Here is a 16,766-nt window from a genome sequence, read left to right as displayed (position 1 = left end):
ACATTCTGTTGGGTCACCTCTCTTTGGAATGGGCACAGTGCCATAATAGGACTCAAAAAAAATTTTTTTGCACCTTTTTATCCACCAATAAACAGTGCCACTAAACACCCTCTGCCTTCAAAGCTACCCACCCACAGAAGTTCAAGATGGTCATGTCCTGCCTGGCCAGTTGGCACAGATCACCTGCCTCCTTCCCCAGCCCCACCCAGATTTCTGTTCAGCTGTTTATCCTAGTTAGGGCTAGTTAAGGGCTGTCCAGGGCCAATACTGCAGGTTTGGAACAGGGCTTACTTGAATCCAGACACCATGGTTGGGGCAGATAGCTCCCAACTCTTTCAATGGAACTCACAATTTTATCACTCAACTTCATGAGGCTCCAACCTCCAGGAGAGCAGGAAGTTTGCTGGAAGTATGTGTGGGTGGGGACTGGCGACACCTCTGTTCACCCAGGGAGCATGCGGAACAAGGAAAAATCGCCAATATGCTGTCTTGTCTCTAAAGATGCTCACAAAAGCTTAAAATGGTTGTTTTGCATCTGATTGGCTGGCAAAGGTCACCAGTTTCTCTCCAATTTCTGCCATATCTATTCATGTTCAGCTTTCTCTCCTTGTAAACATTCAGTCCCCTTCTCTATCCCTTCAGGCTTCCAGGACTATCATCTGCATCTGTTTATTTTGGTTTTCCTTTGTTGTAAAGGGTCTGCATTGCATTTCTTCCTAGTCTTCCATCTTACCTCCTCCCTCCTCTACCTTTGCTTTTAAGCACTTTTGTTCAAATTCATACAATGCCTACCTTCAAATGGTAGTGAATCTACAAGTTTAAAGATATGCACATACCTCTATATTTTAGAAAGACAAGTATTATATCCTGGGGAATATGGTCCATCATTCAAATTTTTCATTCCTTATGTTCATTTTATTTTTCTCGCTACAAAGAATCCTTCTGCAATGCCTCTTGGACAAAATTAATGAAGTCATGTTTTTACTGCTAAACTGCTTCCTTTTTTTTATTTCACTCATTTATGTATCTTATGTCCTGTGGGACAAAGAAGTTTTGTTTTTCGATATGAACAAATAATTGCAATACTATACGACGCTTCATTATGGAAGACAGAATATTACAGATTTACAGATGTGGTTCCAGACAGGTCCCAATTTCCCTCATCTCTAAATTAGGACTCAATGGAAATCCAGAAGAGACCTCTTTTTAAAAGTCTTCAGGGGAAATTGTTCATGTCTAAAGCTTAGAGTAGTATATGGGATAGAAACAGACACCAATATTATCAGTCTATATTACATCAGAATACTAAGTGCCTCACACAAAGGTGCACATTAGAGGATACCTAATTCATTAAATTGACCAATAGTCCATGAATGTCAATTCTCTAACAAGGATGGGAAGTCACATTTTATGAAAGAGAATAAGTTTTGGTTGATAAATATTATGAAAGCTCTAAGGGAATTTAGGTAGGGAGCCCTGGTAACTTAATGATTAAGTACTTAACTATTAACTGAGAGGTTAGTGCTTTGGACTCACCCAGTGCTTCCATGGGAGAAAGTCTTGGAGACTCTCCCTGTAAAAATTACAACCCAGAAAACCCTATGGGGCAATTTGTTGTTCTCAGTTGAAACTGGCACCTAACAACAAGAAACCTTAGAGATTTTATAATCCAGACTTTGAACTTTAGATATGAAGAACTGATCTTTTGCATCATTTATAAAGATTTGAGCTGTGATACTTTTACTGATAATCTGACATATAATTATTCTTAATGAAATAACAGTCTTGGAAAATTGGAAATTTAAAAAAGAATGAAATGGAATGCATAAGCATCGATATCGTCCGCATTAGTGACCTGAAATGGACTGGTATTGGCCATTTTGAGTCTGACAATCACAGGGTTTACTATACTGGGAATGACAAATTAAAGAAGAATGGCATCACATTCATCATCAAAAAGAATATATCAAGATCAGTCATGAAGTACAATGCTGTCTGTGAGAGGAAAACATTCATACGCCTACAAGGAATACGAGTTAATACCATTATTATTCAAATTTATGCACCAAACACTAAAGCAAGTGATGATGAAATTTAAGAATTCTATCAACTTCTTCAGTCTGAAATTAATCAAACATGCAATCAAGATGTATTGATAAGGTTGGACACAAAGATGGAAAATAAGGCCTTGGTGATATAAACCATGCTGGGCTTCGCATGACAGAAATTTTGCAAGACCAGTGACTTCTTTATTGCAAATACCTTTTTTAACCAACATAAGAGATGATCTCACCAGGTGGAATACACAGCAACCAAATTTACTACATCTGTGGAAAGAGATGGTAGAAAAACTCTATATCATCTGCCAAAACAAGGCCAGGGGCAGACTATGAAACAGACCATCAACTTCTCATATGCAAGTTCAGGCTGAAGCTGAAGAAAATTAAAACAAGTCCAAGAGAGTCAAAATATTACTTTGAAAATATCCCATTTGAATTTAGAGATCACCTGAAGAACAAATTTGATGCATTAGACACTAAATACAGAAGAACACAAGAGCTGTGTGGTGACATCAAGATCATCATATAGGAAGAAAGTAAAAGATCAATAAGAAGACAAGAAAGAAGGAAAACAACAAAATGAATGTCATAAGAGACTCTGAAACTATATGCTACAAATATATATATACATATAGTGGTGGTGGTGTACCGTGGAGTTGGTTCGGACCCATAGCTACCCTATGTAGGGTTTCTGAGGTTGCAAATCTTTACAGGAGCAGAAAGCCTCATGTTTCTCCTGTGGAGTTGAAACCAAGTGTATGATTTGAATGCAAAACTGATAATCTTGTCTGTAAACTTTCACTCAATTCACAATAAAAAAAGTAAAAAAATATATATCCAGGTGTTAAGCTATTTGTTCCTCCACATATCTTCCACCTAGGTCTATACACGTGTATAGCTTTAGATAGAGGATAGGGCACAGTGTTTCCATTTGAAGACAGTATTTCCATCTTTGTAAAACATTTACTGATGAAGATTAAAGAGCACACCTTTCAGTATGGATTACATCTCAAAGTAAAGAAAACAAAAATCCTCACCATCACTAGACCAATAAACAGCATTCTTATCAACAAAGAAAAGATTGAAGTTGTCAAGGACTTCATTCTTCTTGGATCAACTATCAACACTCACAGAAGCAACAGTCAAGAAATCAGACTACATATTGCATTAGGAAAATCTGCTGCACAAGACCTTTTTAAAGTGTTGAAGAGCAAAGATGTCAGCTTGAGGACTAAGGTGCGCCTGACCCAAGCCATGGTATTTTCGATAACCTCATATGCATGCAAAAGCTGGGCAGTGAATAAGAAAGACCATAGAAGAATTGATACTTTTGAGTTATGGTGTTCGAGGGGAATATTGAAAGTGCTATGGGCCACTAAAAGAACCAATAGATCTGTTTTGGAAGAAGTGCAGCCAGAGTGCTCCTTAGAGGTCAAGATGGCCAAACTTTGTCTCTCATACTTTGGACATATTGTCAGGAGGGACCAGTCGCTGGAGAAGGGTATCATGTTTGGTAAGGTGGAGGGTCAATGAAAATGAGGAAGACACCCAGTGAGATGCATTGGCCAAGTGGCAGCATTAATGGACTCAAGCATGGCAACAGTAGTGAGGTTGGCCCAGGATCAGGCAGTGTTTCGTTCTTCTGTTCATAACGTCTCTATGGGCCGGTACCGACTCGATGGCATCTAACAACAACAACAACAACAACAACAACAATCCTTCTATGAAGAATTCTGTGCTCATTGATTTACATCATGTTAAAACTGCAGTTTTGGCATTCTCATGAGACTCAAATTTTGTACCTTCTAAATATTCTTCTAGTTTGAAGAACAAAAAGAAGTCTGAAGAGGTAGATCAGGGCTCTTGAGTAGATAAGGTACAATTTCCCAACAAAAATCTTGTATGACAGCCTTTGTTACCTTCCAAGAATGAGCAGGTGCATTGCTGTGATTGGAAAAAAACAAAACAAAACAGTGTCCAGTTTCCCCAGTCTTTTTTTCACCAACACAGTTTTCAATTTTCTTAAAATTTCTTCCTCTTAAGCTCTGGTGATCATTCTGTGTACTTTGAGAAAATCTATCAAGGTTACCACTTTGAAATCTCAAAGAGCAGTCATTGTAATATTCTAAACTGACCTCTCAGTCTGGAAACCAATGTTTTGATTGTATTTTTCTTTGGTGACGGCACCCTAAAAAGATTACGATGGGTGTATTACTGAAATAACTTGTATATAGTCTTCCATTGATCTCAGAGACATATTTAAATACATTTGTTTGGAATAAACCTAAGCATGTATGAACTAGAACCATATTAGCAATACTTTCTGACATGCTCTTATATATGCTTTTGTCTTCTTTCAGAAGCTTAATGGAATGTTTGTGGTAGTTATAAAATGAATAAATAAAGCTATTGTTATGTTATGTGAGAGAAAGATGAGGTTTTTCTGCACCCATAAAGATTTACAGCCTTAGAAACCATACACAGAACTGATTCGGTGGCCCACAATTACCACCACCATCACCATTTTACTATAAAGTGCTTAGTAGAATCATGATTCTGAATACTATGAATATGTAAGTATTTTCATTCTCAACTTGTAATGATTAAGTGCATTTTTCATAAACACTTGTAAGCGGAATAAATGAGGGACTTTAGGCTGTTTAATTATGTGAAAGATGCATTTCTGGGGTTCATCTTATCTTTAATTTGCACCCTAAATTAACATGTTACTTCTAGTAAATTGAGATATATATATGGCTTCCCTGGATAAACTGAAGAGTCATGTGTTTTTCATGTATTTATTTATATTTTCTGTAAACATTCACAGACAGATCTCATATTCCGTATACTTGTAAACAGAAAAACACATATGTGTAATGCTTTTATATGTTTTCCAGTTTAATAGAATTTTTAGAAAATACAGCTATCTTTCCCTGGAAATAGAAATCATTCTATTTATTTCAAGAGAGGCCACTGCATTATTATTTTATTGTATAACAATGCTTGCAGACCCTGGAAGATTTTATTTTCCATCACAGCAATGTGTATGTGTTAGGGGATTGGGGGACTCGGGAGGGTTAAATAGTCAGCCTTTCTGGACATAATGAAAGAAAAGGACTTTGTTGCTAAGGTACTTTGAGTCTCAAAGGGTCAAGTGGTAATTTCACTGTGAAACATACATAGCCTTGGCCTTCTGGTATTTGCAGTGAAAACAGCCTTGGTTTAATTTACAGGAAAATAACCACCAGATCATCTCTCTCCAAATAGTCTCCCAAATTTTTCCACTCTTCTTGAATTTAGTATCAAATGTTTTTTGAGGGAAAATACATACAGAAGAAAATGCCAATATTTAATGGTCCTTAGAAGATGTCTTAGTAAATTAATGACAATATATATGCTATTAAACCTTTTCATATCTCCTCATCTTCAATTATATTTGTTGTTGTTGTAAGGTGCCATCTACTTGGTACTGACTCATAGTGACCTTATGCACGGCAGAATGAAACACAGGGCCAACCTCACTACTGTTGCCACGCTTGAGTCTATCGATGCTGCCACTTAGCCAATCCATCTCGTTGGGGGTCTTCCTCTTTTTCTCTGACACTCCACCTCACCAAATATGATATCCTTCTCCAGCAACTGGTCCCTCCTAACAATATGTCCTAAGTATGAGAGATGAAGTTTGCCCATCTTGGCCTCCAAGGAGCACTCTGACTGCACTTCTTCCAAAACGGATCTATTGATTTTTGGCAGCCCATGGCACTTTCAATATCCTCCTCCAACACCATAACTCAAAAGCATCAATTCTTCTACAGTCTTCATTATTCACTGTCCAGCTTTTCTTTAACACTTTAAAAAGGTCTTGTGCAGCAGATTTGCCTAATGCAATACGTCATTTGATTTCTTGACTCCTACTTCCATGAGTGTTGTTAGTTGATCCAAGAAGAATGAAGTCCTTGACAACTTCAATCTTTTCTCCATTGATAAGAATGCTGTTTATTGGTCCAGTGGTGAGGATTTTTGTTTTCTTTATATTGAGATGTAATCCATACCAAAGGCTGTGCTCTTTGATCTTCATCAGTAAATGTTTAAAGTCCTCTTCTCTTTCAGCAAGCATATCGCAGGTTGTTAATGAGTCTTCCTCCAATCTTGATGCCACGTTTTTCTTCATAGAACCCAGCTCCTCATATTATTTGCTCAGCATACAGGTTGAATAAGTATAGTGAAAGAATGCAACCGTAGCACACACCTTTCTTAATTTTAAAACATTCATTGTTCCCATGTTCTGTTCTAACAACTGCCTCTTGGTCCAGGTCAGAGTCCTCATGAGCACAATTAAGTGTTCAGGAATACTCATACTTCGCAAAGTTTTCCATAGCTTGTCATGATCCACACAATCGAAAGCCTTTGTGTAGTCAAGAAAGCACAGGTAAACATCTTTCTGATATTCTCTGCTTTCAGCCAAGTCCATCGGACATCAGCAATTATATCCCTTGTTCCACAACCTCTTTTGAATCTGGCTTGAACCTCTGGAAGTTTTCTGTCAATGTATTCATTCAGCCATTTCTGTATTACCTTTTGTAAAAGTTTACTCGCATGGGATATGAAAGAGAATGTCTGGTGATTTCTGCATTCCATTGGATCACCTCTCGTTGGAATGGGCACAAATATGAAACTCTTCCAATCAGTCCGCCAGATAATTGTCTTCCAAATTTCTTGGCAGAGATGAGTGAGTGCCTCCTGTGCTGCTTCACTTTCTTGAAAGATTTCTATTTTTATTCCATCAGTTCTTGGTGCTTTGTTCTTTGCCAATTCCTTCAATGCACCTTGGACTCCCTTCTTCAGTATCATTGGCTCTTGATCACATATGTCTTTAAAAGGTTGAACATGAACCATTTCCTTTTGGTGCAGTGACTCTGTGTATTCCTTCCTGCTTCTTTTGATGCTTTCTGCATCATTCAATTATTTGCCCAGAGAATCTTTCAATAACGAAAGTCAAGGCTTGAATTTTTACTTCAGTTCCCCTAGCTTGAGAAATGCTGAGCGTGTTCTTCCTTTTTGGTTTTCTGATTCCAAATCTTTGCACATTTTATTATAACATTTGTCTTTATCTTCTCAAGCTGATCTTTGAAATTTTCTGTTCAGCTCTTGGACCTCCTCATTTCTTCCATTTGCTTTAGCATCTCTACGCTGGAGAGCAAGTTTCAGAGTCTCTTCTGACATCCATTTTGACCTTTTCCTTCTTTTTTGTCTTCTTAATGACTTTTTGCTTTCTTCATGTATGTTTTTGATGTCATCCCACAACTCCTCTGGTCTTTGGTCTTTAGTGTTTAATGTATCAAATCTGTTCTTCAGATAATCTCTAAATTCAGATGGGATATACTCAAGGTCATATTTTGGCTCTCGTGGACTTGTTTTTAGTTTTTTCAGCTTCTGTTTGAATTTGTATATGAGTAATTGATGGACAATGAATAAGGAAGACTGTAGAAGAACTGATGCCTTTGAATTATGGTGCTGGAGGAGAATACTGAAAGTGCCATGGGCTGCCAAATGAAACAATAGTTCCGTTTTGGAAGAAGTGCAGCCAGAGTGCTCATTAGAGGCCAAGATGACCAAACTGCGACTCTCATACTTTGGACATATTATCAGAAGGGACAGGTTTCTGGAGAAGGAAATCAAGTTTGGTAAGGTGGAGGGTAAGAGGAAAAGAGGAAGATCTCCAACGAGATGGATCAGCCATGTGGTAGCATCGATGGACTCAAGCATGGCAACAATAGTGAGGTTGACCCAGGATCGGGTTTCGTTCTGCTGTGCATAAGGTCGCTCTGGGTCAGTACTGACTCGATGGCACCTAACAACAACAACAATTGATGGTCTGTTCCACAGTCTGCCCCTAGGCTTGTGTTGACTGATGATATTGAACTTTTCCATGGTCTCTTTCCACAGATGTTGTTAATTTGATTTCTATGTATTCCATCCGGTGAGGTCCATATGTATAGTCGTTTCTTATGCTGTCTAAAAAGGTATTTGAAATGAACAAATTATTGATTTTGCAGAATTCTATCATGCATTCTCCAGCATCATTTCTATCACCAAGGCCATATTTTCCAACTACTGATCCCCAACCTTTGCATTCCAATCACCAGTAATGATCAATACATCTTGATTGCATATTTGATCAATTTCAGATGGAAGAAGTTGGTGGAATTCTTCTATTTCATCCTCACTGGCTTTAGTGGTTGGTGTGTAAATTTGAACAATAGTGTTACTAACTGGGCTTCCCTGTAGGCAGCATTGTACCTCATGACTGATCTGGATATGTTCTTTTTGACAATGAATGCAACACCATTCCTCTTCAATTTGTCATTCCAGGCATAGTAAACCATGTGGTCATCAGAATCAAAATGGCCAATACCAGTCCATTTCAGCTCACTAATGCCGAAGATATCGATGCTTATGCATTCCATTTCATTTTTGAAAACTTCCAATTTTCCCAGATTAATACTTCATACATTCCATGTTCCGATTTTCAATGGATGTTTACAGCTGTTTCTCTTCATTTTGAGTTGTGTCCCATCAGCAAATGAAGGTCCCGCAGGCTTTTCTCCCACGGGCTTTACTCCATTCACATTATCATGGTCAACTCTACTTTGAAGAGACAGTTCTTCCCCAGTTGCATTGTGAGTGCCTTCCAACCTGAGGGGCTCATTTTCTGGCACTATACCTGACAGTGTTTCTCTGTTATTCATAAGGTTTTCAGTGAGTAAATATTCGGAAGTAGTTCATCACTCCTTCTTCCTAGTTTGTCTTCGTCTGGAAGTTTATCTGAAACTTGTTCACCATGGGTGACCCTGATGGTATTAAAAATACTGGTGGCATAGCTTTCAGAATCACAGCAACTCAGAAGCCACCACTGTACAACAAACTAACAGAATTAAATTATATAGAATTCTTTAAAATTAAGTCATTGCTTGCTGTTGTGTGCTGTATAGGGTTTCTGAGGAATGATTGTTGAGTTTGAACTGCTGACCTTGCAGTTCAAAGTTTATCCTACAGTACCATACCATCTCCCTGATCCCCCCACAACAATACCTGAAATACTCAATGCTTCTTTAATGACAGTTTCACAGAAGGTCTGCTAATAATGATCACAGGAAAAGTAAAATGTCTATAAATGTACAGACAAAAGACATAAAAATACACTCAAGAATGATGAAGACCACAGGATCATGTTTCTAGAATTTGGAAAGTATGGTTAATCTGAATAAAAGCCCATATTTTCAGTTATAATGTACTAGACCTGGATATCCTTCACCTTCCATCTAGGAACTCAAAAGAGTTCAATAAAAGGTCAGCAATTGTTTTAAACAAAGATGAGAAGGTAAGAGGACAGTGAAACTAGATTACTGAAAACAGAACAATCAGAATTGAAATAATAAGAATGATTATGTATTCATGTAGGAAGTGTTGAATGGGAAACTCATATGCTGTGTGAAATTTCACCAAAACACAATGAAATATTACTCTAAAGACTATAAAATCATGGTACACTGACTTATTTAGAAAAAGCATAATTTTTCATAAAATATATGTTTTCTATTCATGTGTGTTATGAATTTTTATTTTACGTGTCCCCAAATTATCTGTTAAAACCCTAGACCTTATTCCTGTGTATGTAATCCTGCTGATGACAGGATTTTCTTTATTCAATCATACTCAAGAAGGGCCATCATTCATCTGTCAGTTTGTCATACTGGCTTGTGCATTGCTCTGATGCTGAAAATTATGCCACCAGTATTTTAAATACCAGCAAAGTCACCCATGGTGGACAGGTTTCAACTGAGCTTTCAGACTAAGACAGACTCAGAAGAAGGAGAGGCAGACTACTTCCAAATGTTTAGCCACTGCAAACCTCACTAATAGCAGTGGGACTGTGTCAGATAGCACCAGAATATTGAATATTGAAACATTTTGAATAAACAGAATACTGTCAGGTATAGTGCCAGAATATGAGCCCCTCAGGTTGGAAGACATTCAATATGCTACTGGGGAAGAGCTGCCTCCTCAAAGTAGAGTTGACCATGATGATGAGAATGGAGTAAAGCTTTTGGTTTTTTTTTTTTTTTTTTTTGCTGATGTGGCACAATTCAAAATGAGAAGACAGTTGTAAACATCCATTAATAATAAGAACATTGATTGTATGAAGTATGACTGGCAATGGGAGAAGTACAATTCATTCTTATTCCCCATGATCCCTTCATGACCAGAGGTGTGGCCAGCCCTCACCCTCATCCACCCTTAGTGCAGCCTCTGCTGTCCAGGAATTCACAGTCACACGACTGTGAGCCACACCAAAGCGAAGGTGGCACCAGCTATACCACCTTGGTGCTTCAGACGGGCTCTGCTCCGCACATACACCACCACCACTACCATGCTTCATTACATTTATAGGTGTTTTTGCAGCAAAGGAAAATACTCATATAAAAACATCCACTTTCAAACCCTTATTTATTTGTAGAAATACTCCTACTTTCCCCTAGCATACCCATTATCCGATGTATCTATCTGCAGAACACTGTTGTTTCCAAGTTGTGTATATAATGGTATTTACCTCTATCCCCTTTAAACGTTGCAAACTTCACAGTGTCCTTACCTGTCTTCACCATTCTTCTACCAATCTCCCATTTCTTGTATATTGCCATTGCTCTGAACTGCAAAGTTTGTTTGAAACACAAGGTCAGTAGTTCAAGTTTACCAGCTACTCCCCACAAACCTTATGCAGGTTTGCTATGGGTCGGAGCTGACTCAACTGCACTTATGAACAACCCTCTAACCAGTGAATTGCTCTCCCTTCCCTCTCACCCCTGGTAAGCACCATTGTTATTGTTGTTAAGTGTCATCGAGTTGATTAAATGGTTCTTTTAGCATGAAAACCTTTTCTTAAGATTTTATAATAGTGGTCTCATACAATACTTGTCCTTTTGTGATTGACTAATTTCACTCAGCATAATGTTCTCCAGGTTCATCCATGTTATGAGGTGTTTCACAGATTCAAAATTATTCTTCAATATTAGCAAACAAATGTAGAATTGGCATGTATTTTGGCATAAAAATGCATGTATTTGACAGCTTCTGAGTGTGGCAATTGTCTAAGAGTCTGTGTCCTTAAGTAATATAACTTCAGTGTATTCTAATATACTGAGTAACAACTGAATAATATTACATTAAATAATTAAATGAAATGTAATCATTAAACATCATCCACAGTGATAGAAAGAATAATCCATCAAACTACAGAAACCCAATTGACATATTTCAGTACACCCTACTATGCAGTGGCTATATGCTATTGAATCGGTTCCTACTCAGCAACCCTGTAAAGGGCTTCCAAAACTGTAAATCTCATGGTAGCAGAAAGCCTCATATTTATCCTGCATGGAGCTGCTGGTGGATTTGAACTGCTCACCTTTAGGTTAGCAGCTTAACGGGTAACCCACTATATCACTTGGGCTCCTTCAGTACATTCTAAAGGTATTAAATTTACTTGCAAAACGAAAAATTTTGCATGTCATGTGTATGAACTATTTTCCTTCTATTTAAAAATAAATCACTGTCAATTCTGTCAGTAAATATTTATTCTGTGTCTCCTACATATACTTGTTAAGTGCCGTCAAGTCAGTACCATTGAGTTGGTTCAGACTCATAACAACCCTAGATAGGAGTTCTGAGGAGCCGCTTATGGGTTTGAATTGCTAATCTTAAGTTTGTGGAAAATGTAATTAAAAGATAATGAATATTCCCATGAATTCTTTGAAACCCCTTGTAAGTCATCAAGCTAAATACTGTAAGATATATAAATATTATAATACAAAAAAGCACCAAATATTTGAAGCAGAATATAAGCACCAAATATTTGAAGCAGAATATAAGCTCCGTAAGAGAAATATTTTTGACTGTGGATGATCAAAAGAGGCAGAAACAATACCTTACTCAAATGGCTCCATGAAGAAAGAAGTATTTTACTTGAGTTTTGATAACCAGAAATGAATAGGAAGAGCCTGAAAATGGAGGAAACAAAATAATCCAAGGTAACACTTAAGTCAGTTTGGCTCTGGTATTGGGAAAACACATGACAACATGGATGCGAAACAGCAAAGCAAAAACAGATGGTGTACAATATAAGTCCTTTAAGAATCAAGAGAAAGAGGTGGAAATCAGTTTTGGAATGAGTGGACCAGGGCGATAAAATAATAGGCATTGTAATTTTAGTGCAGTTGTGGGGAAATGAAAGGCTAGAAACCTGCATTACATCTTGGCAAGAGGTTATGATGTTCTTAACCAAGTTTTTAAGAATGGTATTGGAAAAGAGGGGATGCTGTAAGGTATGAAGATAAAATTTGAAGATTTGGCAGTTGATTAGATGTTGGTAAGGGGGATGTGTAACAAATCATCCCAAAATTTAGTGACTTAAAAAAAAATAAATATGAAGCTCTCTCTCACATTTTCTGAGAATCAGGAATTAGGGAATGATTTGGTTAACTTGTTCTGACTCAGAGTATCTCATGAGGTTGTGGGCAGATGTCATCCAGCTATCTGAAACTTGACTGGGACTAGTTGCTCCACTTCCAAGTCTCTCACATGGCTGGCAAGGTGATGCTGGTTGTTGTAAGAAGGATTTTATTTCCTCTTCATATAGGCTTATGCATAAACCTGTTTGTGTGACACAGAGGGAGAGAACAAAGGAACTAAGGCAAAGGAAGCCTACAATGATGTTTTTCATAACCTAGCTTCAGAAGTCTCACACCTTCACTAATCCAGTATCCTACTGGTCACACAGGTCAGTCCTGTTTTAATATGGAAGGAATATTTGCAAGAGAGGATTATTGGGAATCATTTTGATAACTGACTACCAAAATGTGGTCTTTTTTAGTAGAAGAATCCTGTACTATATGTCTCCAGAGAAAAGCCCAGTGCATGGCAGATTTGAAAAATCAAAGATTACATTGAATTTTTGAGTATGTATAATTGGGAGAAACCCTATTCTGTATAAAAATAAATGTGGAGAAATTTTTAACAAGAACAATATTCATGGAGATATGACGAGCTATTAATGACTTTTTTAAAGGAATAGAAGAGAGATGATTTCACTTACAGTGTTATATAAAAGCTGGCAAGTTTTGAAATAAACCACAATAGGCTTGCAGTCTATACAGATGTTTGTTTGTTTTGCCATAAACCCAAATCCCTAATCTTTTATAATGAGAACAGGTACCATGACTTCATGTATCTACTCCAATCACATGTAACTGAATGCATTTAATAACATACAGTCTCAGGGCTATTTCTTGTCCTGTTTATCCCTAATGTGTTCTATCATTACAGTCTTCATTGGAAGCTTCATTATTCCTTTAATTATGAATACCACTAAAACACACTTTAAAACGCAAATCTTGGTGTGCATATGAGGGAGAATCTAATAGTTTTGTTATTGAGTTTTTTCTAGTTAGGTGCAGTCCATTTGGCAGAGTGGCTGTATGCACAACAGAACAAAACACTGCCCAGTCCTGTGCCATCCTCACAATTGTTATGTTTGAGCCCACTGTTGCAGTCACTGTGTCAATCTACCTTCTTGGGGGTCTTCCTCTTTTCACTGACCCAGCACTTTACCAAGCATGATGTTCTTTTCCATGGACTGGTCCTTTCTGATAACATGTCAAAGTATATGAGAAGTAATCTCACCATCTCAGTTCTAAGGTGCATTCAGGCTGTGTTTCCTCCAAGACAAATTTGTTTGTTCTTCTGGCAGTCTATGGCACTTTCAATATTTTTTGCCAACAGCTGTCTTTCTTATTCATTGTACATCTTTTGCATGTATATGAAGCAATTTAAAATACCATGACTTGGGCCAGGTGCACTTTAAAGACGTCTTTTGCAGCATATTTGCCCAATGCATTATGTCGTCTGATTTCTTAACTACTGCTTACATAAGTATTGATTGTGGATCCAAATAAAATGAAATCCTTGATAACTTCAATATGTTATCTGTTTATCATGGTGTTGTCTATTAGTCCAGTGGTGAAGATTTTTGTTTTCTTCACATTGAAGTGTAATCCATACTGAGGGCTGTATTCTTTGATCTTCATCAGCAAGTGCTCTTAGTTCTCTTTGCTTTCAGCAAGCAAGGTTGTGTCATCTGTATGTCGCAGGTTGTTGATAAGCCTTCCTTCAATCATTCTTCCAGCTTCTGGGATTATTTGCTCAGTATGCAGATTGAATAGAGTCCTGGTGTGGCACTTTAGGATAAGCACGGGACTGCTAACCACAGGTTGGTGGTTCAAACCCGCTAGACGCAACTCAGAAACCTTACACAGTGTTGATATCTATTCAACGGCACTTAACAACAACAACAGATTGAATAAGTATGGTGAACAAATACAACCCTGGCACACAACTTTCCTGATTTTAAACCATTTGGTAACCCCTTGTTCTGTTCTAACAACTGCTTCTTGGTCTATGTACTGGTTCCTCATGAGCAAAATTAAGTATTCTGAAATTCTCATTCTTTGAAATGTTGTCCATAGTTTGTTATGATCCACACAGTCAAATACTTTTGCATAGTCAATAAAACACAGATAAACATCTTTCTGTTATTCTCTGCTTTAACCTAAGATCTGTCTGATGGTAGCAGTGATATCCCTCATTCCAAGCCTTCCTCTGAATCTGGTTTGGATTTCGGCTAGCTCCTGTCCATGTATTTCTGCAACCATTTAAAAATTATCTTTATGGACTTGCCGTCTTCACAGCTATGGCGGCGGCCAGAGTCCCAGGATGGTTGGTTATGCAGGGGGGTGCCAGAACCCTGAGCGCCTTGTATGCTGCCGTTTCTCCGGTATTCCAACGCGGAGATCAAGCCCGCGTACAACAGAAAACATTAAAACATTCAGAAATGAAAGGCTGATGAGAAGAAAGGGACTACCTCCTCAGACAGAGAAAATGGCTGTTGACCAAGATTGGCCTAGTGTTTATCCTGTTGCAGCACCATATAAACCCCCTACAGTGCCTCTTCCCGTTCAAATGGGTTATCCAGTAAAAAGGGGAGTGCCCATGGCGAAGGAAGGAAATCTAGAACTTTTAGAGATCACCAAGTTTTTGTATTTGACTCCTGTAGCGATTAAAAAGCACTGCCCGGATCTCAAGGATTTCTGTACTGAATGGCCAGTTGCCCTAGACAGTGATGAAAAATGTGCGACACATTTTTCGATTGAAATTGACACAGCAATGTGTCAGCAGGACCATCTGTCAGAAACCCTAAAGCGCGAGTAGTAACCTTAAGGGTGAAACTTTCCAGTCTGAATTATATGATCATGCACAGAAGAAACTTATTAAACTTGTAGGGGAGCTATACTGCAAGACCACAGATGTCCTTACCATCACAACAGATAGCTGCCCTTTAAAGAGACGGAATTATGATTATGCAATGCATCTACTAACAGTTTTATACCATGAATTGTGGAAAACTGAGGAATGGGAGAAAAATAAGACTGAAGCGGACATGGAGGAGTATGTATGGAAAAATAGCTCCTCAGAAAAAATTATCCTGGAAACGCTTCTCCAAATGAAAGCTGCTGAGAAGAATGTGGCAGAAAATAAAAGAAAAGCTCCTTGGTACTGAAGAAGTTGAAGATTACAAAATGTCTGTTGTTAGTCTTAAGAATGAGGGGGGAAATGAAAATACTGTTGCAAAGAATCAGTGACGAGACTATTGCATCTGGCATGAATTTTTTTTTTAAAGCATGGTTTATTAATCTTATGATGTGTATATAATCAATATTTAATTTGATATAAAATTGAAAATGTTAAAAATCATAAAAAATATTTATCTTCATGTGATATTGAAGATATGTTTTGATAATTTCCTCTGTCTTCTAAATTTCTTGGCATAGACTAATGAGTTCTTAAAGCTCAACATCAATTTGTTCAAACATTTCAACTAGTATTCTGCCAATTCCTGGAGTCTTGTTTTTCACTAATGCCTTCTGTGCACTTTGGACTTCTTATTTCAATGCATTGGTTTTGACCATATGCTACCTCCTGAAATGGTTGAATGTCAGATAATTGTTTTCGTACAGTAACTCTGTGTATTCTTTCCATTTTTTTTCCCGATGTTTCAATATTTTACCCAAGAATCCCTCAATATTTAAACCGAGGTTTGAATTTTTCCCCAGGTTTTTCAACATGAATCATGTAGCAGAAGTTCTGTTAATATTTTTCTCCCCAATGAATGTATAAGGAGAAATCAATGGAGAGGAAGAATCGAACTAGAGTGGATTAACCCTCAGGGTCATTCAATTGTTAAGGCACCTTGCAAAGATTTTTATATTATAGCAATCTTATGTTATTTTTTTTTTAAATGAGAACACCACCTGAAATTATAAAAGCTTCAAGTTCCACAACACCGAGACTCTCTCCTGAGATATATTTTTAGGATATAATAGGCATTGTTCATTCAAGCACACAATCAAGATCAAAAAAAATGAGAAAGGAGTTAATTCAGAAGAGCAGCAATAAGGGACAAAATTTCAGAGTTGATTTTTTGTTTCTTAAGGTAAGTTTGAAGATGTTTTTGAAATCTCTTGAGCACTGTTGAAAGAAGCCCAATAAACGTGGAGTTAGGAACTAAAGAAAAATGTGTCTCCTTCTTTCACG

At 37.6% G+C, this 16,766-nt stretch overlaps 1 pseudogene; it reads left to right on the top strand.

The window, feature by feature from the left end:
- The first annotated feature begins 14,865 nt into the window (after nucleotides 1-14,865).
- On the top strand, nucleotides 14,866-15,837 carry LOC102811936 (annotated as a pseudogene).
- Nucleotides 15,838-16,766: the final 929 nt, after the last annotated feature.

The sequence above is a fragment of the Chrysochloris asiatica genome, unplaced genomic scaffold, assembly GCF_000296735.1.
Source record: "Chrysochloris asiatica unplaced genomic scaffold, ChrAsi1.0 scaffold00139, whole genome shotgun sequence".
NCBI lineage: Eukaryota > Metazoa > Chordata > Mammalia > Afrosoricida > Chrysochloridae > Chrysochloris > Chrysochloris asiatica.
Note: the sequence above shows the minus strand (reverse complement) of the source record. Positions and strands in the feature narration are given on the sequence as shown.